Here is a 20,657-nt window from a genome sequence, read left to right on the forward strand (position 1 = left end):
TTCTATAACTGTTTGTTCATATTTGTAAATACTTGTGCCCCCCCTTTTTCCTATGGTCCCATCTTCCTTTCCAGGTCACACATACATACATTACTACATCCAACTGTCTTTCCCTTTTTCCTCTTCTCTCTCTGGGGCCTGATGGAGTTGGGTTTCAGAGCCCTCTAGTCATCTTCCCTTAACTTTTCTCCCCCTCTTGGAGTATGGACCAAAATTCTCTTTGGGGTCCAGAAAGTGGGAGTTCTGGCTTCTATAATTGCTTTTCTGCTGGGCACATATGTTGGCAGGTTGATCCGTAATTCCAGCCTTGAACCCAAAAACTTATTCAGTAATTTCTCAAGGGACCAGGTGGTGATATACCCACTAGAGTGTACCTGTGATCATGTATGCGAACCAGAGTTTCAGGCCCCCAATCCTCACCTGTAGTTGGGGGGGGATTTCATGAGTGGTGGAAAAGTACTGCAGGCATCTCTCTTCTTTTTCCCCTTTCTATTTCTCTCTATATATAAAGGGGGAAGAGATTGGCCACCAGGAACTGTGGAGTCATGCAACCACCTAGCCCCAGCGATAGCCCTGCTTGGAAAAAAAAATTAATAAAAGAAATGTGATGCTTAAAGGCTATAATTAGAATAAGGACCCCATTTCAAAGGGGGAAGAAGGATGGTATACAGATCTAGAGACTGGGGTACAGCATCATTGATTTCTAGCATACATGGGTATTAAACTAAAACAAAAGAGGTTGTTGGGGCTATGTGTAAGCTTGATAGAGCTTAGGGAGAACTCCCCCCATCCTTGGATGGAGGTCTGAGAAGATACCCTCTTGGTTAGTCTCTCTCAACCGAGGTGAGCAAAGGGGAGAAGCTCAGACTTAGTTCTTTCCTTCTTGACTCTTAGGCCCACAGAACCTCAATACTTCTCCCCATTAACTGCAGGCCAAATGGCCGCCTACTTTAAGATTCACTTACTCAAAGTCACCTTACCTTCTAATTACAGAAGAACACACCTTATCACATACTCCATCATACACCTCAGACCCCAGACAAGATAAATTCCAAACTATATGGCCTTTTGATATCCATCTTCTCTCTGTCTCACTCTACTGGTTTAACCCCTATGCTTCTCTCAAATACCTTTGGATAATTAAGTTGCTTGCGTCATGGAGAATAACTGTCTTGTATCTCATCAATTCCTGTCATACCAGCCCCCTACCATAAGGACAAGCTTATTTTTAAGAAACCTGTAATTTCTGACATATTTCAGTAATTCCCTTTGTTTGGTTTTCTATTTAACTCATGTCCACCTGCTAATAAACGAGATCTGAGCACGCTGCAAGTCTCCCCGGTGTCTTTACTTCGTGTTGTCCCCTGTCGTGAGCAAGAAAGAACCGGTCTGTTACCTTTCCCTTGGAGATCACCCCGCCAGAGACCCCGACAAGAGGTTACTTCCAAAAGCTTATAAAGCCTCATCTTGCATTATCAGATCAAAGGAACCTTTCCTTTTTCTCCCCCCCCACAGATACTGGCATGAATAAATCTAAAAGATTATTTTAAGAATTTTATGGAAAGCCCTGACTGTAGTGGATTTTGGATAAAGTGTGGTGTGTGTGTGTGTGTGTGTGTGTGTGTGTGTATGTATGTATTTATGGGCAAGATGAAACAATCTAGATTATATAATATACAACTCACTGAATTTAGAAGAATATTAGTTGTCTGACTTCCTTCAATCTGACATTAGACTGGAAACAATTTTTATTCAGTGCTGGAGCAGAAACTCAGTCTCATGGATACACTCTCCCACTTAACCACTTCCTTTGCCCAGTTTTTAATTTGATTTTTATGAGAGAGAGAAAACAGCACAAAACATGTAGTCTCTCCATGTAGTCACATGATACTAGGGATAAAACCCAGAGCCTTGCACATTCAAGATAGGTGCTTTACCTACTGAGACACCTTCTCAGACCCTAGAAACAATTTTCTTTCTCTTTCTTAAAATTTTATTTATTTATTGTGGTCCGGGAGATGGCACGGTGGATAAAGCATTGAACTCTCAAGCATGAGGTCCTGAGTTCAATCCCCAGCAGCACATGTGCCAGAGTGATGTCTGGTTCTTTTTCTCTGATCCCTCCTCATAAATAAATAAATAATATGTTTATTTATTTATTTATTGTATATAGAGACAGAGAAATTGAGAGGGGAGGAGGAGATAGAGAGGGAGACAGAGAAACACCTGCAACCCTGTTTCATCACTCGTGAAGCTTTGCCCCTGCGGGTGGAGACTTTCTCCCTCTCTCCCTCTCTCCCTCTCTCCCTCTCTCTCTCCCCCTCCCTCCCTCTCTTCCTCCCCTCTCTCTCTTCCTTCCTTCCTTTCTTTCTTTCTTTCTTTCTTTCTTTCTTTCTTTCTTTTTCTTCCTTCCTTTTCTTTCTTTATTTCTTTTTCTTCCTTTTCTTTCTTTCTTCCTTTCTTTCTTCCTTTCTCCTTTCTTTCTTTCTTTCTTTCTTTCTTTCTTTCTTTCTTTCTTTCTCATTCATAGAGACAGACAGGCAGAGAGGCAGGGAATGAGTGAAAGTCCATACCACCAAAGCTCCCTTCAGTGGAGTGGGGACTGGACTTGAACGTGGCTTGTGCACATGTCAAGGCAACACAATATCGAAGTGAGCTATTTCACCAGCCCCAAACAACTTTCTAAAGGAAAATTATCCAGTTCTCTGTCTTTGACATTTAAGATATAATTTAGATAAACATTAAGTCCAGACTCACCATAAAATTTTAAATAAAGCAAAACCAGAAGGAAACTGAACACAAAGGTGTTTCAATAATTTGAAATGTCAAAAACGTGATGAAATTTAAGGGTCCCACTTTTAGACTTTGAAAATTCAAATTGCATTTCAACATATGGTGGACAGACCAGAAATAAGTAAGAACATCTCTATGAAATAGACTTTTTCCTGCATTGCCAAGGTGAAAATCTGTCAAAGTAAGGGAGGTGGAAGTGAAGGCAAATACATGTGAAATGTAGGCTTGTCCCGAGACTGTGTGTGTGTGTGTGTGTGTGTGTGTGTGTGTGTGTGTGTGTGTGTATCAGACTCACAGACACTATTGAGAGACAAACCTGTAGCCAGCTCTGGGTAGCAGAGCTATGTTGGAGAATCCCATATTTGTCAGGATCCTCAAGTGGACTAGAGTGGCTTAAACTGAAATATAAATAAAAGTGTTCTCTGTAAGCAAGCACCCAGGATTCCCATCAATCCCAATTAACCAAAGATGATGCAGCACTGAGTGAGGGGGCCATGAAAAAGGATATCACATGCCAACCTGACTTTCCTTGGTAGATGACTTCTATGTGTCTTGGAACCCCACCTCCCCAGAGCCCTACCCCAGATGGGAAAGATGGAGACAGGCAGGGGGTATGGATCGACCTGTCAATGCCTATGTCCAGTGGAGAAACAATTATAGATGCCAGACCTCCCACCTTCTGCACCCCATAGAGATCTTTGATTCGTACTACCAGGAGGATAAAGAATAGGGAACCCTCCAATGGAGGGGGTGGGATGTGGCACTCTGGTGGTGGGAATTGTATGGAATTGTACCCCATCTTGCTCCACAATCTTGTTGATCATTATTAAAAATTTTTTAAAAAGTTGAAAAATAAGAAAACACAAAGCAGAACTCAGACTGGGTTTGGCATATGGCACCAAAGTAAAAGACTCTGGGGGTGATGGGGAGGGTTCAGGTCCTGGAACATGATGGCAGAGGAGGACCTAGAGGGAGTTGAATTGTTATGTAGAAAACTGAGAAATGTTACATAAGTACAAACTACTGTATTTTACTGTTGACTATAAACCATTAATCCCTAATAAAGAAAAGAAAAAGGATATCATGGAATATGCATAGTAGACAAAGATGATCTAAAATGCATTTAATCAGTATCAATGAAGAGAAAGGAGATGTCATATTTGAAGTAGGTATATATAGGGGCAGATATAGGAAGAACTCACAGGTATATGAATATAACATACCCAAAGAGAGTAAAACATTCAGTAAGTTTATAGAACACTAAAAACTAAGAAGTCTTTAAAAATATTTATTTTTAGTTAATTGAAATATTTTTAAATTTATTTATAAAAAGGAAACATTGACAAAACCATAGGATAAGAGGGGTACAACTCCATACAACTCCCACCACCAGAACTCCGTATCCCATCCCCTCCCCTGACAGCTTTCCTATTCTTCAATCCTCTGGGAGTATGGACCCAAGGTCATTGTGGGATGCAGAAGGTGGAAGGTCTGGCTTCTATAATTGCTTCCCTGCTGCACATGGGCATTGGCAGGTTGATCCATACTCCCAGCCTGCCTCTCTCTTTCCCTAGTAGGGTGGGGCTCTGGGGAAGCGGAGCTCCAGGACACTCTGGTGGGGTTGTCTGTCCAGGGAAGCCTGGCCGGCATCCTGATGGCATCTGGAACCTGGTGGCTGAAAAAAGAGTTAACATACAAAACCAAACAAATTGTTGACTAATCATGAACTTAAAGGCTGGAACATTGCAAATGAAGAGTTGGGGGGGGGTCTCCGTTTTGTAGATAGCTAGTAGGCATATTTTAGTTATATTCCAAAGGGCCTGTGGCTATACTAGTTTGTTTTTTTTTTCCCCGAGCCTGAAATCTGATATACAGGTGGATCTAAGTTATTTTCTGGGGAGATGATGTCATTGCTGGAGAAGGAACAGAAAACTGGATAAGGGAAGAGAGTAGCTCCCTATTACGAGAAAGAGGTATAAATATTGTTGACTATAAAGCCCATCTATTTGATTTGGTCTGGGGCCCATATTCAGCTATGTGACCTCTGCATCCCTACAGATCTGAGCTCACATTCTGTGGTCATGAATAGGAATGTTCCAAGATGCCCCAATATCAGGACCCATCTTTCTCAGGTGTAGCATAGAGTATGTTGTCCATCCTGTAGATCTGAGCTCACATTCTGTGGTCATGAGTAGGAACATTCCAAGCTGCCCCAATATCAACCCATCTTCCTAATGTGTAGCACAGAGTATGTTGTCCATCCTCCCTTCTGAGGATGGAACATTCTCTACCATTGTTGATCCAAGCTGAGGGCAAGGTCCTATGGGGGGCCCATAAAGGGTCTATTTTATTGTTCCTGATAGAGATGACCGGTAACAAGGTGAAAGGGATTTATTTAAGGTCTAGGCCCATCATGTCTGTTCAGGAATCTCAGCACTTTCTGAATAGGGCCCTAGCTGATGGGGTGGCCTGATAGTGACTAAAGAGTCATCATTAAAGTATGCCAGTCTCTTGCCTGTATTCAGCCTTTGCAGTCCTTGCTTTGATAAGGTTAGCTTTGGAGTGAATGAGAGAACTGTAACAAGAAGTAGGTGAGGAGTGTATCTAAGTCTAATTAAATATTATTTCATTAGGAACTTTATACTGACTCACTGCAGACTATTGTGTACTTTTGCTTTCAGGTATATATTTTGTCCTAATTTATGGATACATATGAACATATAGTCTTATTTCACGGGACCTGGCCTATATCGAGGTTTTGGGACTTTGTTAGGAAGTGAACGTCAGGTGTGGAATGTCAACCCTTCACCCTCATTACTTGGGTGAGACCTTTCCTTTCATAGTATTCTCTAATTAAAATGTTTTATTTATTTTAATGAGAGCGATATAAAGACCAGAGCACTGCTCGGCTCTGGTTTATGGTGATTCTGAGTATTGAACTTAGCCTTTGGAACTTCAGACATGAAAATTGTTTTGCATAACCACTATGCTGTCCCCCAGCTTTTAAAAAATTAATTAATTAATTAATATTTACTGGCTAGGTGTTGTTATATAACTTAAAAGGGTGGGTTTGTGGGGGCTGCTGTGACATGTAAAAGGATTCACAGCGGGGAGCTGGGAACTGGTTTAAACAATGTAAGGTTTATTAGGGTAAAACAGGTAAAAGGCAAAATAAGCAACTATCATCAAGGGTTAAGAGTATGCTAGGTCCATAAAGTCTGAGTATAGTTATCAAAAGTTTAGTCCCATAAGATAAACAATTATCAGCTCTGGTAAAGGTTTCTCATGGCTGTAGAGGGGTCTAAAAGTTTACCAGGTAGCAGAGTCACATGTGTTCAGTTCCCAGGAGAAGTAGCCATGGTGGATACCTGGAGCACCTCTGCCAAGGTGCATCTGACCAGGAAAAGCAAGAGGGAAGGGGAAGGGAGGAGTGGGAGCATCAGCCAAAGAGTGCGACCTGCTCAAAGTCCTGTGCTTTATACCTTCCCTTCTCTGTGTGCCTCACCTCAGACTGGACATTCATATGCTAATAGTCCCAGACTCATGTTGGGGTCACAACAGCTAGGAGCAGAAAGAAATTTAGGGGAAAGGAGGAAATATGAAGAGAAAAGGAGAAACACCTGCAGCACTACTTCACCTCTCATGATGCTTCCCCCCTACAGGTGGGCCTGGGGGCTTGCACCTGGGTCCTTGTGCATTCAGTCAGGTGCACCACCACCACCTGGCCCCCAAAGGAGCGATCTTAAGTAGATTGTCCACCACACATGCCAGAGTCATGTTCTCTCATACTCTTGCTCATAAAATAAATATTGATATATAAATTTTTTTTTTTCTCCTCCAGGCTTATTGCTGGGCTCGGTACCTGCACCATGAATCCACCGCTCCTGGAGGCCATTTTTTCCCCCTTTTTGTTGCCCTAGTTGTTGCAGCCTCGTTGCGGTTATTATTGCTATTGTTGACGTTGCTTTGTTGTTGGATAGAACAGAGAGAACTGGAGAGAGGAGGGGAAGACAGAGAGAGGGGGAGAGAAAGATAGACACCTGCAGACCTGCTTCACCGCCTGTGAAGCGACTCCCCTGCAGGTGGGGAGCCGGGGCTCAAACCGGGATCCTTACGCCGGTCCCTGCGCTTTGCGCCACGTGTGCTTAACCCACTGCGCCACCGCCCGACCCCCGATATATAAACTTTTAAGGAAAGAAAGGATCTTTAAAGCAGCTGGAGATATTTAATAAAGTCAAACTATTGACAAAAGAAAGAACCAGACTGCCAGAGATTTATCAGCAACATTAGAAGCTAAAAGTAGATTAATAGCTTCAATAACTTGAAAATTGGGCTTCTGAACATTCAAATATTCTTGAGCATTTCAAAAATGAAGGTGAAATTTGGAAAGTGCATTTACAACCAGAATTCTTGACTAAATGAACTTCTAAATATACATCAGAAAGAAGAGATGTGATCCTATTACAAAGAACTGAATGACCCAGGAGGTGGTGTAGTAGACTCTCAGGCATGAATTTCCAAGTTCTGTCCCCCAGAAGAGTGGTACTCTGGTTCTTTCTTTTTCTCTCTCCCATAAACAAACAAACAAACAAACAAACAAACAAACACATCTATCTTGAAGAAGAACTCTCTTAGGCATTTGTCCAATGGACAGTCAAACACTAATTAGAAGGGACATATGCACCCCTGTGTTCATAGCTGCATTATTCACAGTAGCCAAAGAGTGGGAGCAACCTAAATAACCATCAACAGATGACTGGCTAGAGAAGTTATAGGATATATATTCCATGAATACTGCTCTGCAATAAAAAAAAAGTTTGGTATTGTGTCCTTTGGGACAAAATGGATGGAACTGGAGGTGTTTATGTTTAGTGAAATAAGAGATGAAAGATAGTTTCATTCATATGTGGAATCTAAATCTGGTTTTGAACTTGACAAAAAACAACAGCAGCAGCAACAACAACGACAAAAACAGAAGCAAGCAAACTGTTTCTAAGACTTGTGAGAACTATGGTGGTTATTTTCGGGAGGTGATAGGGTGAGGATACAGAACTTCGGTGGTGGTGTGGTGTGAAGAAATACATTGTCATCTTACAGTCTTGTTACATACTATCAATAATAAACAAACAAACAAAAAAGAGAGTTTAAAGAAGTACTTAAACAGGGACTAGGAAATAGCTTCATGCTTTACCATTCTTAGATTCTGTGTTCAACCCCCAGTAGCACAGGGAGGAACTATGGCAGGGAGGCTACTTAGCAATTATTGCACAGGTTTGAGGCCTTAGGTCCATTCCCTGGCACCACATAACAAACAGAAGGAAGAACAGTGAGTAAAGATTGGTAAAAACAGGGACAGGGAAGATAGCTCAGTTTGTTAGAGCACCAACTTGCCCACACAAGGAACCAGATGTTGCAGGTTCAATCCCGGCACCACCTTATACCAGAGCTGAGCAGTACACCAGTCCTCACTCTTTCTCCTCCTCCTTTCTCATAGTAAATAAATAAATAAATAAATAAAATTGATAAGCTTACTGGACCTAAACAAGATTGTCAGTACAAAATAATGATGGACAGCAACACTAAAATATAGTTTATGGGTTTACAATAAGGACAAAATTGAGAAAACTGGTCACTAATAAGTTAGGTGAGGTGAATTAAGTTAAAGTGTTCTAGTACCTTTGAATTTGTGTAAGATGACACAATCAGTTTGGCCTCTATCAAATCTCTAGTAAACTGTTAATAGCATTCAATAAAATAATCAAATAGGATATGCAATGTCAAACTAGCAGGAAATTACATAAGGAAAAAAGATAAATGTATATATCAATATAAAGTATAAAGTAAGATTCATTCCTACCAACTCCCCTCACCCCCCCAAAAAAACTCAATAAGTCCAGGTAAGTCACTAATCAATGGAAAGTGCTAGGGCAATTGATTATTCACAGAGAAAAATATGCAATTTAATGACTTGCCACCACTCAATTCAAGATGAATAAGTAACTTGGATACAAAAGGCAAAACTTTAGACTTTAATTAGATGATCATATGGGATAATATCTTAAAGACCTTTGGGTCATCCTTAGGAATATTTGATACAATTAGACTTTTAAATCTAGTGGGTAGGAAATGATAGCTAGCTGAGATCTTCTTTTTCAGGTTTGTAATTAATGGGCTTGGGCAATATTTTCTCTATTGGCTTGCCACTCTTGTTTCTGTATCTGTAAGTGATCTACTCACATCATTTCCTTATTTTTATAATTGTATTTTGCCACAAGGGTTATCACTGGGACTCAGTGCTAGCACTATAAATTTACCACTCCTAGTGGCATTTTTCCCTTTTTTATGTTTATTTTGTTTTATAGGACAGGGAGAGAAATTTAGAGGGGAGGGGAAGATAGAGAGGAAGAGAGAAATAGACACCTGCAGACCTGCTTCACTGCTCGTGAAGCTTCCCTCCTGTAGGTGGGGAGAGGTGGCTCAAACCCAAGTCCTTGTATATGGTAACATGTGCACTCAACTGGGTGTATCACCACCCAGCTCCCCTTAATTATCTCTTAACAGTCTGTAATTAAATGTGTAGTGAAAATCATCTCCCAGCTTGTGACTGATCTTTTCACCTCCTTTAGTGCTTGGGGATAAACATTAACTTTAATTTAGTTAAGTAACACTCATGTTCAGTGTTTTTCTGTCTTATTTTAAATTCTGTCCTACCACACCTGAACCATACTGACAGAGATTGGGGTAAGTAGAACACCCCGCGGATAGGGACTGGGTGGCACACCTGGTTGAATGCACAGGTTACAATGCCCAAGGGCCCGGGGTTCAACCCCCTCCCCCAGTCTCTAGTTGCAGGAAGGAAGCTTCACAAGTGGTGAAGCAGTGCTGCAGGTTTTCCTCTCTCTTTCTCTCTCTCCCTCTCTACGTCCCACTTCCCTCTCAATTTCTGCCTCTATCCAATAATAAAATATTTAAAGTATTTAAAAAAAAAAAAAAGAAAACCCCATGGAACTGGGTTGCAGGTACTGAATTGAAATTAGTGGTAGTTGGTAAGTAAATAAATAAATAACTCTACAGATGTCAGAAGACACAGTTCCCAAATGATTAAATTAATGTGAACATACTTCAAGAGAGTGGGCTTTAGTTTCATAAAGTCCAGCTGTGTAAGCTTCAGTTTCTCCTTTATAAATTGGGCAGGATGATGAAAGATTAATGACAATGCCAGCCTCCTAGAGTGGCTGAGCAGGTCAAGCTGAAGAACATGTTTCACAGTTGGCATCATGCCTGCCTGGAGCAAGGATGAGTGCAGTAAAGTTTGGTGATCAGCATCAGCAAGAATCACCAGGTGAAGTTCGGCAGGTGCTTACATGCACGGGCATGACTGTAGGGCAGAACTCTTCTTACCAAGACAACACACATATCTTTCAGACTTCCTGTTGGATGCTTCATGGCCTCATCTCAGGAAGTCATTATACTGAGACTTCCTCTTAGCTGTCCCTAGGCTTTGTCCTGAATTCCTGAAGCAACACCACGTAGCCATTTAGACATTTTTTTTTTCAGTTTTTTAATCTATGATTAATAGTGAGTTAAAAGATTGTAAGGTTAGTGTCGAGTTCCACACTACAACTACCACCCATGTTCTGCATTCCCAACCTCCCACTTACCCAAGATATCAACCATAGTTCTCACAAAATCTTAGGAAACAGTTTGTTAGGGGGCCGGGCAGTGGCACAGTGGGTTAAGTGCAAATGGAGCGAAAGCGCACCCACCAGCTCAAGGATTCGGGCTCGGGTCCCTGGCTCCCCACCTACAGGGGGGTGGCTTCACAAGTGGTGAAACAGGTCTGCAGGTGTCTATCTCTCTCTGTCTTCCCTTCTCTGTCTTCCTCTCCTCTCTCAATTTCTTTCTGTCTGGTCCAACAACAATAACAATAAGGGCAACAACAATGGGAAAAAATGGCCTCCAGGAGCAGTGGATTCATAGTGCAAGCACTGAGCCCCAGCGATAACCCTGGAAGCAAAACGAAAGAAAGAAAATAGTTTGTTTGCTTCTGTTTTTGTTTCTTTGCAAGTTCCTGTGTATCAATTAGTTCTTTAGATCCTACACATGAGTGAGAGCATTCAGTAGTTGTCTTTCGTCTCTACTTATTTTGCTAAGTATAATCACCTCCAGTTCCATCCATTTTGTTCCAAAGGACACATTATCCTCCCTTTCTTCCTTCCTTTCTTCCTTCCTTTCTTTCTCTCTCTTTTTTTTTTATTGTGGATAAGTATTCTATGGAATATGTATCCATGGTCATGTCGTTGGGCATTCAGGCTGCTTCCACTCTTTGGCTGTTATGAATAATGCAGCTATGAACACAAGGCTGCATATGTCCCCTTCAATTAGTGTTTGCATATCCTGTGGATAAATGCCTGAGAGTGATGTTGTTGGATCATAAAGTAATTCCATTTTTATTTGTTTAAGGAAAGCATGGAATCTTAATCGAGTGACCTGGGAGATAGCTCAGTGGGGAAGGTGTTGGACTTTTCAAGCGTGAGGTCATGGGTTTGATCCCCAACATTGCATGTGCCAGAGTGATGCTATGATTCTCTCTCTTCTCTCTTTCTCATATTAGTATTTTAAAAAATAGTAATGGGGGAGTCGGGCAGTATCGTAGCGAGTTAAGTGCATGTGGCACAAAGCGCAAGGACTGGCGGAAGGATCCTGGTTCAAGGCCCCAGCTCCCCACCTGCAGGGGAGTCGTTTCACAGGTGGTGAAGCAGGTCTGCAGGTGTCTATCTTTCTCTCCCCCTCTCTGTCTTTCCTTCCTCTCTCCATTTCTCTGTCCTATCCAACAACGACGACATCAATAACTATAACAATAAAAAAACAAAGGCAAGAAAAGGGAATAAATAAATAAAACATTAAAAAATCATAATGGAAAGTTTACTTTAATTTCTTTATTAATGAGAAAGAGAGAAAGGGGGTGAGGTGGGAAGAGAGAACCAGAGCATCATTCAGGCATAGGCAGTGCCAAATATGGAACTCGGCACCTCATTCTTGCAAGTCAGGAGCTCTTACTCATTTTGCCACCTCCTGGGTCACAAAATGAAGCTTTTAAAGATAATTGCCCCCTAAGTCACAGTTCTTCCTGATAAGTGTACTTAAGTAAAATAGTAAGTCCATCCTCATTTATTCACATGGTGTCTCTTCTCCGAGCTGCTGAGATCATACAGGGAGACAGGCGGCAGGTCTGAGGGTTGGATTAGAGTCAGCCCCTTTTTCAGGCACCAGACCTGGTGCTGAGGGCTGGGAGTGCTGGCAATCTAATGGGGCCCAGAGCAGGAGGGACCTAATTTGATAATCTCTCTTCAGGGAGACACAAGCCAAAGAGTCAGAAAAGGGTGGACTCTGGGTTAGAATATGGAGGGCTGGGGCAGGGGAGAAAGGAGATGACAGTTGTGGGAGTTCATTAGTTCCTGATGGGTTTCTCATTTAGAGACATGGGTGGGTGGATGCTGCTGGCAGCCAGTGTCTGTGTCCTCACTGACTGCGCTGTATCTTTAATGCAACAGTAGTCTCACCATCTACTAGATAAGGAAACTATGTGATTTGCCCAGGGTCACACGTGGGAGCAGAGACTGGTCAATTGCATCCATGTTCCCATTCACTTTATCACATGATGCTGGTTAAGCACCTCCTACCACATCCCCAGGCTCCTGGAAAAACTCACATTTTACAGACCTTGTGGAGATCCTGTGGACATCATGAATGGTGGCCTGCTGGAAGCTCAGGAGCTTTCTACTAAGGGTCTTTTCCTGAAGGAATGCGGTTCATTTCAGGGCCTGGGAAGTGGATCAGTGAGCAAAGCACATGTCTTATCCCAAGTGAGGCCCAGGATTAGCTCCCTGACATCACATGGGAGCCCCATGAACAGCACAGCACCAAGGGAATTCCATGGATGTTAGAACAGTGCTTTGCTGTCCTTCTCTCTCTACCTTCTCTGTCTTTATCCAACAATGCAAAAAGAAAAAAATGTAGCTATTTTAGTGACAGCAGCCTGCCCCCTTCCACCCCTCCATGGTTGCTGCACATGCGCACAGCAGCCTGATGACCGCTGGGTCTCCTTGGAAGCATGATTGCAGCTTCCAGAGGCATCTGTTTCTACTCTCTGAGAATGACTTTCAGGCCAAGATTACCTGCATTTTAGGTTCAAGTAAGAGTACTGGGGCAGTGGGGAGACAGCATAATGGTTATGCAAATAGACTCTCATGCCTGAGGCTCCTAAGTCCCAGGTTCAATCCCCCCGCCCCATCATAAGCCAGAACTGAGCAGTGTTCTGGTGTGTGTGTTCATCTTTCTCAAAAATAAAATTAATAATAATAAAAAAAAGAGTACTGGGGCAGAGTCATGATAGGAAGAAGATTTGCTTTCTGGCAAGTCTGAATCTGCAACAAATGCATCCACCCACTTCCTCCTCCTCCTACCTCCCACTCCTCCTCCCTCTCCCTCCTCCCTCCTCCAAGTTTACATATTTATGAGAGAGGAAGATAAGAGAAAGTGAGAGAACCAGAGCATCACTCTAGCATATGCAATAATGGGGATCAAACTTAGTACCTTGTGCTTGACAGTCCCAGGTTTTTATCCATTCTCACACTCTGACAGGCTGCTTATGCTCTTTGATTCCCTGTTTATACTTCTGTAGGGATAATGTACTTCATAATTGTGCTTCAAGTATTACTACAATAAGTAGGTTTTGGCTACTATTACATATATATGAGAGAAATATAGTATTACTCTGGAACATATGATCCCAGGAGTTGAACCCAAGATGACATGCTTGAGGGTCCAATGTTTTAACCACTGCACCATCTTCCAGGCCACTGGCTGCCATTATTCCTCTCACTTGCCCATTCCCCACTTGCTATCCCTATTCCTAGCACAGGGGTGGACGATTCATCCAATTTTCTCAGATTGTTTCTATCTTTACACTGAAAGTCCCTGCTCTGTCTTGGGCAGACAAGATTGGTTACCCTTGGATGAATCAGTCACCCCTATGCTCAAGTATGAGGTCCTAAATTTGATTCCAGGAAATCCAGAATAGTGGTCAATATGACTCAAGGTGGTTTAAATAATAATACTGGCATTGCTAACTCAAACACATAATGTTCTTGTGGCCATTGGATGAAAATGAAGCTCAGAGTGACCCTGGAGATGGCACAGTGAGTGGAACACTGAATTCTCAAGCACTAGGTCCCAAGGATGCACTATCTTTCCCTCCCCTTTCTCTCTCTCTCTCATTAATGAATTAAAAATCATTAAAGATAACAACACAGACTGGACTTAAATTTTAAAAAATGTGTTTAAATGGCTAAGGAGGTAGTGCAATGGATAGCACTGGATTGGCAAGCATGAGGTCCCTAGTTCGGTCCTCAGGATTGTATGTGCTAGAGTGATGTGCTGGGTTCCTCTTTTTCCTGTCTTTCAAATAAATAAGTAAATCTTAAAAAGAAAAGAAAATGATAGCTCAGACAAAACTATCTGAAACCAAAGGTAATCTAAACTGTCTCAAAACTACCTAATTTTGAGCTCCCAAGGATGGGAACCAACTTAACATCTTTTTAGCCCCTTCTACACTTATTAGGATGAATCAGTAAATAAGTAACAAATCCCTTAAACTGCTCACCATGCAAAATGATCCCCAGTCCTGGGCCAGGAGCAGCCTGTGTTGGCAAGTTCCCAGAGCTGATTTTACTAGACAGGGTGGCCTAACCCCTGGGGTGATACTAACCACTAGTGCAGGTTCTGTGTGGGCAAGCAACTCCCATCCTGGACAGAGAATCCTGCCTTGACAATCATCCCTGAGTCACCACTTGGCTGAGCATTGGCACCTCTGATCACAATCCCACCTGATGTGGATGGCCCAAGGCACGTGCCCACCCCACCTGTGTGCTTCCCAGGTCTCTTGCTCCTGATGTGGGGAGTAAGCACGTAGCTTAAAAAAAACCCCTAACTACTGGGAGCCTAGCTCAGGGAACTGGACTGTTAGCCTCAGTCCTCTGAGCTGGAATACTGGGGAGTAGATAGGGACACTATCATTGCTGCAAGCCAGGGAAGAAATGGACTGGGAAAATGGCCAGGAGTTCATGGTCCAGTGACCAGCTGACCCAGCAGTGTCTCTATGACCTGTGAGGTCTGTAGCAAGAGACCCACCCTCTTGGAGGCTCCATCTGTCATCTGCACAATGAAGGTAGTAGCACTGGGGTAGTTGTAACCTAGTACATGTAGACATGTGTGACATGGGGCCTATGCCAGCTATGTCCTGGAGCAACAGTTTTTGTTGGATATTCATTGTGATCTGATTCAAACACTCTGCACAGCACTGTTCTAACTGGAGACTAGACCCCAGATCAGCAAATGCAGAGAGGAATGTTAAAACAGTGAGCACTCCACAAAATGCTCACTACTGTTACAAAGAGTTTAGAAACCATCCTCTGCTTCCTGTGTCTCTGAGTCACCTCTCTTTCCTGTGAATACCAGGAGAAGCTCATTATTCCATGACCAGCTTGGGAGGTGGCTCACTGCCTTCGAGCCCCAGGCCATTGCATGGGAGCACCTGCTAGTACTGTGGAGTCTTTCCTCTCTCTGTCTCCCACCTTCTATATTAAAAAATAATAAAATGAAATTTCAGTCTCAAAGGTGGTGCAGTAACCATAGCATTAGACTCTCAAGCATGAGGTACTGAGTTTGACCCTGGCATCACACATGTCAGAGTGATACTCTGGCTCTTTCTCTGTTCCACTAAAACATAAATATGTTTAATGTGTTTCTTTTTATTTGATAGGACTGAGAGAAGTTGTGAAGGAAGAGGGAGAAAGAGACACACTTGTACCACTGCTTCACCACTTGTGAAGTTTCCCTCCTCTCCACTCAGGTAGGGACTGGGGATTTGAACCTAGGTCCTGTGCATGGTAATGTCTGTGCTCAACTAGGTGTGCTACCTCCTAGCCCCCAAAACAATTTTTTTAACTTTATTTTATTTGATAAGACAGCAATAAATTGAGATGGAAGGAGAGACAACTACAACATTGCTTCACCACTCATGAAGCTTCCCTCTGCAGGAGGGAACAGGGGGCTTGAGCCTGGGTCCCTGTGCATAGTACTGTGTGCACTTAACCAGGTGTACCAACACTGAGCCCCCCAAATAAATACTTTTTAAAAATTAAAATGATAAAGTCTGCCAGGAGAAATCACGTAGATTCAGAGGCTCCACGATAAGGCTGGTTGAGGAAAAAAAAAATTTCATGAAACACATAAGAAGTATTCCTGCCCAAATCCATAGTACTTGAATCCAGTCATGAGAAAAGGCAAGGCTCACCCAAACTTAGAGAGATTCAACACAACAGATGGCTTCCAAGCTTCAGCAGTGTCAAGGACATGGCTGAGTAGATGCTCTCCAGTTAGGGGAGAAGGAGAAAGAACTACAAATGGAACATATAACCTTGGGCCAGATTCTAGACTTGAAAGAAAATAAGTTACTGTAAAGAGCATTATCACACTAGTTGATAACTTCTGAATAAGGTCTGAAATTTAGGTAGTAATAGATCATTGCTAAACCTCTGGTTGTGATAATAGTCTCATGGTTATGTAAGATACTTGAGAAAGATACCCTGGAAGTGTTTAGGAGTAGAGGACTATAACGTCTTCACTATCTAGCAGCTTGGCGGGGGGGGGGGGGATGTATATAGTGTCAAAAGCCAAAATCCACCCGAATAAATCTGAAGATATAATTGACTTTACTGACTGGTTTGTAAGTTGGAATGGCTTCTTATCTAGCCAGTAAAGGGTATACCATGGGTCTGTACAAAACAGCAGATTTTTGTAATCAGAAAGAGAGTGGCCAGGGCCTGGATATAGCGCAACAGAGTGTATACTTTTATTCTATTTTTAATTTTTTATACAGAGAGAAATTGAGAGGGGAGGAGGAAATGGAAAGGGAAAGAAACAGACACCTGCAGTCCTGCTTCACCACTCATGAAGCTTTCCCTCTGCAGGTGGGGACCAGGAACTTGAACCTGGGTCCTTGCACACTGTAATGTGAGCACTTAAGCAGGTGTGCCACCGCCTGGTCCCCGAGTGGATACTTTTATCATGCTCAAGGGCAAGGGTGTGAACCCTAGACCCCCCTGGCAACCATATGGGGGAAAGCTTCACCAATAGTGACACAGGGAAAGCTTCACCAATAGTGACACAGGGAAAGCTTCACCAATAGTGGAGCAGTGCTGTGGCATCTCTCCTCTCTGTCTCTCCCTCCCTCCTCTATCAAAAAAAAAAAAAAGGCTACAGAGAGCAATGGAGAAATTCATTTAAATAAAGAAACCAAAGAGGCCGGATATGGAGGTGATTTGGGGTGAAGGAGCAGGGGCAGGCAGGATGGGGGAGTTTCATATAAGGTCTCTATATCCCTTGGGGAAGGGAGGATACTAAGCAAATTACCAGTTATTGTACATAGGGAATGGTTAAGATTACAATCCTGGGTGGGGTTGAAACTACAATTAAATTAGATATTAAATCTTGGCTGGTGATGTGTGCTTGGCACTATTAACTCCGTCTGGGTCCTGTTCTCCCTTTCTCTCTCCCTCCTTCCATATCTCTCTACCTGGCCCCTTTTAAACTCACTATTGAGAGGGGCTGGGTAGCATTGCACCCAGTTGAATGTACCAATCACAAGGATCCTGGTTGAATCTCCAGGTCCCCACCTGCAGGGGGGGAAGCTTCATGAGTGGTTAAACAGGCTACAGGTGCCTCTCATTCTCTCTCCCCCACCTTTTCTTCTCTTTTTTTCTTTTTGAGTTTAACTGCATTTTATTTTATTTTTATGTTTATTTTTTTCCTTTTTTGCCCTTGTTGTTTTTCTTTGTTGTTGTAGTTATTATTGTTGTTGTTATTGATGTCATCGTTGTTGTTATTGATGTCATCGTTGTTGGATAGGACAGAGAGAAATGGAGAGAGGAAGGGAAGACAGAGAGGGGGAGAGAAAGACAGACAACTGCAGACCTGCTTCACCGCCTGTGAAGAGACTCCCTTACAGGTGGGGAGCCGGGGGCTCGAACCGGGATTCTTGCGCCGGTCCTTGCGCTTTGCGCCACGTACGCTTAACCCGCTGCGCTACCGCCCTACTCCCAACTGCATTTTATTTTTTAGACAACCTAAGAAGACATTTTTTTCCCTTAAAAACAATGCCTCTGCTCCAAATAAATCAAGGTCAGAAATAAACCAAGAGCCCAAGATGACATCAGTCCCGTTTTGTCCTGGTGTTGTGTAGATGACAAGTAGCCAATTATGATGACAGGTGATAGATCCAAAGTAACTACCAAATTTGTTAACATTTTTCCATCTCTAAGCCATCCTTAAAGAAAATCATATATGGGGTCACGCCATACTCGCCGTAGTCCAGTAGAGCAACCACGCCATGTGGATTCATGTTTTCCCCAATAAAGAACTGGTAGTTTTTGAAATTAGCAAGAATGTGCTTGATTTGTTTTGCAGCCTCCGTCATAAAAGGTTTACTCTTTCTGGCCTCTGTTCTTTAAGTTTGCCTTTAATTGATTTCATATAATCTTTGATTTACTTCTTGTAGGCTTCTTTTGTGAAGCTGGTTTCCTGCAAGTGATGGTTCATGGCAATGTCAACACCAGTGATTACTGTACTTTTGGTGCTTTCGCCCTCGGGGCCCTCAGCAGAGGCATTTCCACCGATGAGCGAGTCATTGATGCTGCCTTCTGTCCTGCTGACCATCTGCCCCTCCACCTCTAGGCACAGCCCGTCCGTGATCTCCCGGATCTTGTAGATGTGGGAGAACATCTCACTGTGGCTGATGAGGTCCGGGTAGATGATCATGATGGCGACCGGAGGGAGAAGACAGTGCTGGCTTGGCGGGAGCCGGGAGCTCAGAGCAAGCGCAATGCAGTCGAGCGGCGCTGGGGGGAATCTCCCCCACTTTCTTGCTCTTTATGAAGGAGAAGAAGAAGAAGGAGAAGAAGGAGAAGGAGAAAAGAAGAAATAAAAAAATAAATAGTTCAAAAAAAAAAAAAGGCACGGAGGGGAAGAAGAGTACTTCTTTGGCCTACTAGAGTGCAACTGTGAGGAGATCACCTCCACTTGGTTCTGGTTGTCACTGTCTCCTCTCCCATTAATCTGGGAAAGTCAGCTTACTGAGGTGGGACAGGTCTTTGAACATATGGTGGTCCAGTGGTGCTGAAGTGGCCAGTGGGCATCAACCTGCCTGCAGTCGCTTACCCTAATGTCTCATGGAGGGGCAAAAGGACTTGTGCTGCCCACCTAGAAGAGACTGCTGCAACTCTTAAGAGTTATGGGTCAGAGCAAGTGAACCGGACTCCTAGGAGAGGCACAGTTATCACTATGAGCCAGGAGGGGGCGCTGTTCCCTCTCATGTCATCCTTCGAAGCCTGCCAATCTTCCCACTCTAGGTGTGCAGTCTGGCTTCACAGATCTACAGGTCCCCAAGGGTGGCATTAGGATCCCAGGAAGGAAGTGGGGTGGTGGAGGTGCAGAGTAGGCTCCTGCCTTTAAGATTCTGATACTTAGTTCATGGAAAATGTGTCTACATTCTTTTTGGTTGCTCAAAGTCAGTTACTCATGATGTGACATTAAAATTCTACATATTGGGCTGTTGGAAAAGCCCTGACATCTTTTAAAAAGTATTTTTCTATGCAAAACTGCACCATGACTTTTTTGACAATGCAATATCTTGGTTCCTGAGCTGTTTGGCGCTCTCTTAGATTTTCTTTTTTTTATTTTTATTTTTTATTTAAGAAAGGATTAATTAGCAAAACCATAGGGTAGGAGGGGTACAATTCCACACAATTCTCACCACCCAATCTCCATATCCCACCCCCTCCCCTGATAGCTTTCCCATTCTCTATCCCTCTGGGAGCATGGACCCAGGGTCATTGTGGGTTGCAGAAGGTAGAAGGTCTGGCTTCTGTAATTGCTTCCCCGCTGAACATGGGCATTGACTGGTCGGTCCATACTCCCAGTCTGCCTCTCTCTTTCCCTAGTAGGGTGGGTCTCTGGGGAAGCTCACAACCTAACCAACACAACGATTGCCACCTCAACATGCTTCACTTCAGACTGTGTCTCTTAGATTTTCTTCCAGATCCTCATTGATCTTTACTTTGTCCTACCTTAGCTCATGGCACCTATTAATTCACCTCCACCAGTTCAGAGTTTTCACTTGGTCAGGTAAGGGCCCAAACTCACTCATTGATCCCTTTGTACATACAAAGGTTGGAGAGGTGGTGCAGTGGGTAGAGTACCCAACTGGTAAGCATGATGTTCTAAGTTTGATTCCTGGCATCACATATACCAGGAATTAATAATCTTTTAAAAATATTATTTTTAAAGTTATATGTCAGGAAGACTTGGATATATATATATATATATATATATATATATATGTTAATTTCAGTGAGAGAATGATACAGAAAGATACAGAGAGAGCTGAACACTACTCCACTCTGGCTTATGGTGGTGCTGGGGGTTAAATCTGGGACTTTAGAGCCTCAGACATGAAAGTCTATTTGCATAATCACTATGCAATCTCTCCTGCCCTCTTTTGTTTGTTTATTTACTGGACAGAGATAGAGAGAAATCTAGAGAAAAGGGGGAGATAAAGAGGGAGAAAGAGGAACCTGCAACACTGCTTCACTGCTGGTAAATTTCCCCTGGGGGCTTGAACCTAGGTCCTTGTACCTGGTCTATGGGGTGCACCATCGCCTGGTTCCAGTTAATATATTTTTAAGAATAAAAGAGCATCACTTGCCCTTTGTGATCTCTATCCCTAGAGTTGTTATAACTATGGG

General features: G+C 42.9%; 1 pseudogene; it reads right to left on the minus strand.

Annotated features, from left to right (window-relative positions):
* Positions 1-17,956: 17,956 nt before the first annotated feature.
* LOC103111839 (translationally-controlled tumor protein-like) lies at positions 17,957-18,694 on the minus strand (annotated as a pseudogene).
* Between the last annotated feature and the right edge of the window lie 1,963 nt (positions 18,695-20,657).

The sequence above is a fragment of the Erinaceus europaeus genome, chromosome 12 (genome assembly GCF_950295315.1).
Source record: "Erinaceus europaeus chromosome 12, mEriEur2.1, whole genome shotgun sequence".
Lineage (NCBI taxonomy): Eukaryota > Metazoa > Chordata > Mammalia > Eulipotyphla > Erinaceidae > Erinaceus > Erinaceus europaeus.